This window comes from Tasmannia lanceolata, unplaced genomic scaffold, assembly GCF_043159265.1.
Source record: "Tasmannia lanceolata isolate RefF3 unplaced genomic scaffold, GAP_Taslan_0.1 ptg000184l, whole genome shotgun sequence".
Lineage (NCBI taxonomy): Eukaryota > Viridiplantae > Streptophyta > Magnoliopsida > Canellales > Winteraceae > Tasmannia > Tasmannia lanceolata.
The window spans coordinates 158,397-165,000 of NW_027518860.1; positions in this window are offsets into that span (position 1 = coordinate 158,397).

Genomic DNA, 6,604 nt, shown 5'->3' on the forward strand with positions numbered 1-6,604 from the left:
ATGGGATATATAAAATGAAAAGAAAGATTTGTGTTTAGCGGGACAGGCGGGAATAGAATACATAAATTATCAAAAGAGAAGTGTGTACCCTTGACCAACCAGAGAAAGGAGATATTGATTTGGTACCACACCGAACAAGCAACCGGATTTACGTGCAGCTCCTTCATGTGTCCCCCCCTGACCCCCCCTCCTCCTTCAACTCGTTCCAGGCATTGGATATATTTGTTGAATAAAAGAATGTGTACCGTTGACCAGATGAGAGATCTGGAAAATCAAAATGGAAAGCCTTTTTCTTGCTTCGCTTACATGCTTGTTCTATAAGTTGACTACTCTATTGGGGAATACTCCTTAATGTCATATACTGGATGCTCGAGGCTCCCCCAATCGAAAGCTGCGGCAGTTGGGGAGTTTCAAGAAGACCAATGAGCACCCATTGATCGAGTTGGGGAGTTTACCTCTGCCTTCTTCTTTCCGATTGATCAAGTCAAAATCAAATCCAGTTGATTACGATACTTTCTGATAGAGGATAGTTTCCAGTAGAGCAGGAAGGCTTAGTTAAAAGGAAAGCAAAAGCACTTTCAAGAGATCCTAGGCCGAAAGCCATTTTTCGATAGTTTAGTGAACCCCTAGTACCTTAATCAGAGAGCTTGAACACGCTTTCTGCTTAAAGAAAGATTGCCATAGAGACGACTGATACAGACAGGGGACAACTCTTTTTAAAAGAAGGAACCAAGGGATTCGATCAAAGAAAGAGAGAGAAGGGTTCACGGGCAGGTATACAAGAAAGATCGACCTTTCTTTCGCCTGAATTATCACATTTGAGTTTCCGGTATAGGCTCTCCTACATGAGATTGATTGAATAAAAGAATGATTTGTAGGTGTGTCTATTTTGCTGGTTTACCAATTGCTGATTTACGAATTGCTGGACTTAACCTGCCGTACTGATTCGGCAGCTCGATTGGAATATTTAAAAGAAGGAGTTCGTCCCGCACCTCCTGGTGTGCTGCTTCCTGCCACTACTTTTTGAGTCTCCCACTCCTCTATTGGTTGAATTCATATTATAGAGTTAAATTCCAGTTTATCTAGTGGAATTAGAGTTTATCTCTTCCTAAACTGGAAATACACGCTTTTATTGAGGGTTTATTTCCCTCGAGTACCCACCCCCCTTGCGTAACCCCCTAGTTTAGGCTCATTAATTGCGCGTATAATCGAACCAGGCCGAACCTAACGCGAAAGCCCTTGCGCGGCATCCGTTTTCTTGTTTGTTGCTTGACCATCTTCCGTGAGTTGATTCCCCCCGCCAATCAAGCTGCACTTCCTTCTAACAAGTGGCTGAGAGTAAGCAAGCTACCTTGGCCTCTTGGCAGGAGGTTCGCTGTCCCCCTCCTTTCCGGTCCGGCCGCGGTACGGTACCTGAACCCGAAGCTTCCCCGGATTCGGGGGAGTCTTACTTAGTCTCCCTAGCGGCTTAGTCACAAGCTCCCTGCCCTCTTTTTTGATAGCTTATAGCAGAAGTCAGGAGTGTGCAAGTCTAGTTGTCACGAGCAAGGACTTCGTCTTTCAATAGAAGAAGCATTATCGAGTGCAGTCCAGCGCTTCGGCTTAGGGGTAATAGCCCTAAAAGAAGCAGTCAACGGTAGCCGACACCGGTTTAGTTACCATAGCCCTAGTCTTTTAGCGGACTCAAGGTAACTTCTAACCAGGAGTTCCTCAGAGCACACAATAAAGAGTGCCGTTGGCGACTCTGGTTTCGGGTTAATCTCAATAGTCTGATAGCGTATGTCAGGTAGTTACAAGTGAGATAGATGTGTAACTAACCTCTAAAACTAAGCATAGTAGGTATTATACTCGAGTCTGATAGTACCCGCCGATTGAAGGGTAACAGAAGGTAACCGGTTAGCGAGCGGTGTCGGTAGGCGAGTCAGGTGACTTTGTCGGCTTAGAAACAATTCCCTCGATAAGCGCTGGTTAAAGGGCTAAGCTCCATTCCCGAGAGAAGCAAGCGCTATAGAAAGAATAGCTTTGAAGCCACGTTTAGAATGGTCGAATAGGTAACAACATACGTTTATGGCGCTGAGAAGCTTGAAGCCAAGTATTCATCTTCTGCTGGATTATCTGCTTCTTGAAAGGCAGGCAGGCTCAGTCAGGTTCGCTCGCTAGTTATATGCTTAACACATGCATCTGAGGTAAGAGGTGCCGCTAAGGTGAACGCTCAGCTTCAACTCTGACTTTATATTATAAGTGCACTGAAGGTTAACTATGTCAATCTACAACTCAATGTGATTGGCTTCGTCCGGGCTCAGTCAAACCTCTTCCTTCCGTGCGAGCGTGCGAGCGTTCGATAGTAGTGCGAGGGAGTAGCTGCGTGCTAGCGTGCTTGCGTGCGTGCGTCCGGAGCTGTGAAGTGAGGGCCCACGGACCGAACGGAACGACTCAACCGAGAGGGGCGCTGTCCGGCTTGCTTGGCTTATTTGACAGCCTTCCTCTTATAGATCTCAGTTCTGTTCTTTGGTCGTTTCATTATGCCAGCTAATCCAGTACTCGACGGGAAAGCATGTATGCGAAAGTGGGCGAGGATCAGGCTTATCAGGTAACGAGACTGGGTTTGGAGCGAGCCAGCAAGTGAGCGATCCTTCCAAGCTTGGGTATTATATTTGTGTATTAGCGATTTTCCAGTAAGTAGCTAATTTGAGTCGCTGGGTAGTCTATGGGCTGTTTACTTGCCCGCTGTTAGATTCTATTTGCCTTTAGTTCTGTAGTTAACCCTGTAGTTCTAGCTCCCAGTTCGAAGTAAGCCCTTAGTTTTGAAGCTTAGTAGCTAAACTAAAGTAGATCGGGCAAATGCGTGTGTACTTAACTTTGACTTGTGTTAGAGTAAGGGTTGTTGAAAAGAGTAGCTCAATGGGTAAATTAATTAATTGGCAGTTCGGATAGCTCCGATCAGTGTGATTCGTATATCCTATGTTGATTGTATGGGCTATTTGCCTTAACTGAATCAGTAGTATCAGCTACTCAATGAGTGGAGACATTCGGGCGTTCTAACTCCCGTTCTAACGCTTAATCCGTTACAGCAACTGAAAAGATAGAAGAATGAAATGCGCATACAAGCTCGCTTTAGGTGGGAACTCAAGCCATTCTACTTCGGGACAATGGTAAACTAGTCTCATGGCTGCATGCTCTTCTTCCCGATCCCGATTTCCGAGTTAGACAGCCTGGATGGGAGCTGCAGTTCAAATACCTCTTATGAGTAGAGCTCCTTGTTCTATTTGAGTAGCTTGGTTTGGTATTTCGAGTAAGTGACTAGTAAGTGAGTCGCTCGGTTTGGTATATTCTATTTGCCTGGGGATTTGATTTCCCTATTTACTTCTAGGCTTCAAAGGGTGCGGATGCTAATGCTCGCTTCTTTCCTTGCGTGCGTGCCTCTTTCTTCGCGCTGCTCCTTCCATAGCCTATCGTAGCCCTATGCTCCGTCTCATTCAGTTTCCTGCTCTCGAAGGCAACAACTGGATGCTTGTCTCGAATCAGCACTCCGCCAATCTCACGGTCATTCTATCGAAAAGAAGGGCACCCACCCTCGGTTAAGTTAAGGGATAGACCGAACCGAACCAGCTCACTAACGAAATTTCAGATCAGGAAATGTCACCCGAAGCACACCTTATTCGCTCGGCTGAAGCTGGACTCGAAGCACGCCTTCAAAGCTCACCTTCCCTGAACCAACCGCCCACCTTCACGCCCTTGCCTGCCCGCCTGACTTGCTTGAAAGAAGCTCTGAAACAAGACAATAGGGAAAAGGTGGAACTTGCCTTCCCTTATCTGTTAACCGAGGACTGAAACTACACTCGATAATGCTCTTACGCTAACGAAACTGTTTACTTCCCTTCTGTCCTCCGTTCACTCCTCCCTCTGCCCTCACTATCATTTTTCGAGGCTGACAAACATATTTTGACTCACGAGCTCCTTACCTTCGCCAACCCGGCAGCGAGAAAGCACCACCACCCTGTCATGGCACTCACCGACAACGGCTATGCGCCCGACTGCGTCGACACACTTTTTGATCTTCCCCCATGTAGCCAGCACCCAAACCATGTGACATAAGCAACGGGCAGCCTCAACTCCAAAAAATTCAAATAAACTGGAAAGGTGTTGGCCGGCTAGCGGGCACAAGGCAGGATGCTAGATGTCTGATGTAGGTACAAGGCAGTTGGGAGCAAGGCAAGCTAGCAGCTACTTGTTTGGAGTATAAGAAAACTCGCTACCTACCACTAAAGAACCTTCAATTGGCTGGGCAACCCATAGGGGTTTTGGGCTAAGTTGCTCTCGTCAAGTAGATGTCCGTAGACATATTCAAAGCTCTTAACGAAGAAACGAGCGCAAAGTTGCCAGCTTTCCACTGATGTGATGGACTCACACACGGTCAAGTTCCTCCTCTGCAACCGATGAAGCCGAAAAATCCCATTCCTCTTCGTTTGGCTGAGCGAACTAGACGTCTTTCGTACGAAATTTCCTTGTCTGAACGTTAATGATCTGGAACATCGGTTCCAGTCTTCTTTCCCGACCCGATTCCTTCCTTGGCTGTCATTTGCATATAACTAGCTAATGCTGCTGGGAATGCCCTTGGCGGATTCTATCTTCTCTTGGTGGAGTAACTTGCTTACAGTGCTTTAGGGCTCTCTCCACACAGGGCGTCAGTCGTGAATCCTATATATGCCTATATAATAATATGGAAGGGGATTGCCAAGTGGAAAAAAGACCATTCGATTCGCCTTGACCGGATCACATAGCGTTAGCGGAGCGGTAAACTTCGCATCAGGAGCAGTCTTTTACTTTACTACGGATAAACCGCGTTCACGTGGTCGAATAGAAAAAAAAACAACCTTGCTGCTCGCTCAACGCGCGTTAAGTACTCCTCTATCGCGCTTGTGGAGCCTTTTTGAGTTGAGCTTAGCAGGAGCTTATCCGCTTCGGTCTTATTCCTGCCTTACCTTATATGTACTATCATCATAACAATTATTAGTTGAGTGCAGCAAGAGCTCTGCCGTTAGGCTAATTCCTGAGTAGGGAGCCGAAGGCGAGCGCTTTCAATGCCTTATTGCCCTAGTGCGCTGCCCTAGTGTGCTTCTTGAAGCCCGATGCGCGCGCTGCTCGCTGAGTGGCCTTTCTCCGCGCTTCTATCGAGTGAAGCACCGAGCCTACGCTTCTCAGGAATGCACCCTTTAGGCTAGTTCCTGATTCAGTCAATTCAAACAAGCTAAGAGCACAGCAGACAGCGCGAACAAGCAGGCATGCAGCCGCGCGAGACTAGTGCTTCTATCAAGTGTGAAGCAAATCGGTTCACTCCACAGGAAGAAGTCCGAAGGGGGAAGCAGGTCGGATGGCAAGCCCCCCTCTCTTTCGAGCGAATTGCAGCGCAGGACCTTCCCGGATTTGCACGATAGTCAGCTATGCTAGCCCACGATGAACGACAGAGTGGTATGGATATTCCGCTAGAGCCTGGGCGTAAAGTGCGTTTGAGTAGCAGGTTGGTGGGCTTTGATTCCTCCCCTCTTCTCGGAGAGCGAGAAAGGCACGGCTGGTTTCGTAGATGGAGTACATGGGCCCAGGAAGGACCCCTGGCGAGAAGACGGCTCACGGCTTGCATGTACAAGATCGTAGTGAAATCGCAGCTTCACCGCCGTTCGCGCTGATCCCGAGCAGCGTGTCAGCCGAGAGGGAACTCGGTAAAGAAATTCGGCTCGAGGGCCTATATTTCCACAGGAGGGCTTAACAGCGCCTTGCTTAGCATCACGTGCGAGCCTAACCGTAGCGGGCGTCGAGACCCTTCTAACTGGATTGGGTTCAAAACAAAACGTGAATAGAGTACGTGCGACTGACGGACATTGGTCGAGCTGTTCAGCTGTTGATCGGTACGATACAGACGAGTCATCTAGTGCTCTCACTGTCTAAAGGAGGGCGTACCCGTCCCAATTTCGGATGCTAGCAGCGCCTCTGACTCTTTGACTGGCGGCTTCTGTATCGAATCTTTGGCGGATTGCTCCATCCGGTCATTGCTAACCTGATCTACGACCACCCTCGCCCGAGGCTTCCATGGGATGTACGCCTCCTCGCATTGGGAGCTTTTCCGTTTGGAGGGAAACCTTATAGGGTAAAAAGAAATAACCATACTTATCCTCCCTATAAGCGCTATTCAGGCCGTTCCTCGTCACCCTGAAGGTAGGACGATGTCTTGGTCCCGTCATATAGGCAACCTGCTTCCTTCCGTGCTCCCTTGCGCGCAAGCACGCACGCTAGCAGGGAGAGGTTTGACTGAGCGAAGCGTGCCCCCTTAGCAGCGGTTGAGTCGTTGCGTTCGGTCCCTCGCCCTCACTCCGCTCGCCTCACTGCACTGCTCCGGACGGAAGCACTCTAGCAGGGAGAGGTTTGTTTCCGACTTCCTTCGCCCTCTCGGTTTAGTCGTTCAGTTTCGGTCCCTCTCTCCCTCACTCCGCTCGCCTCACTTCACTCGAGAAAAGCTTTGCAAACAAGAGTGAGGGAGAGGTTCCCCTTAGGGGATACTCGACCAGCCGGGAGAGGTTTTCTTCTTTTAGGCTTATAAGAGTCGTTACGT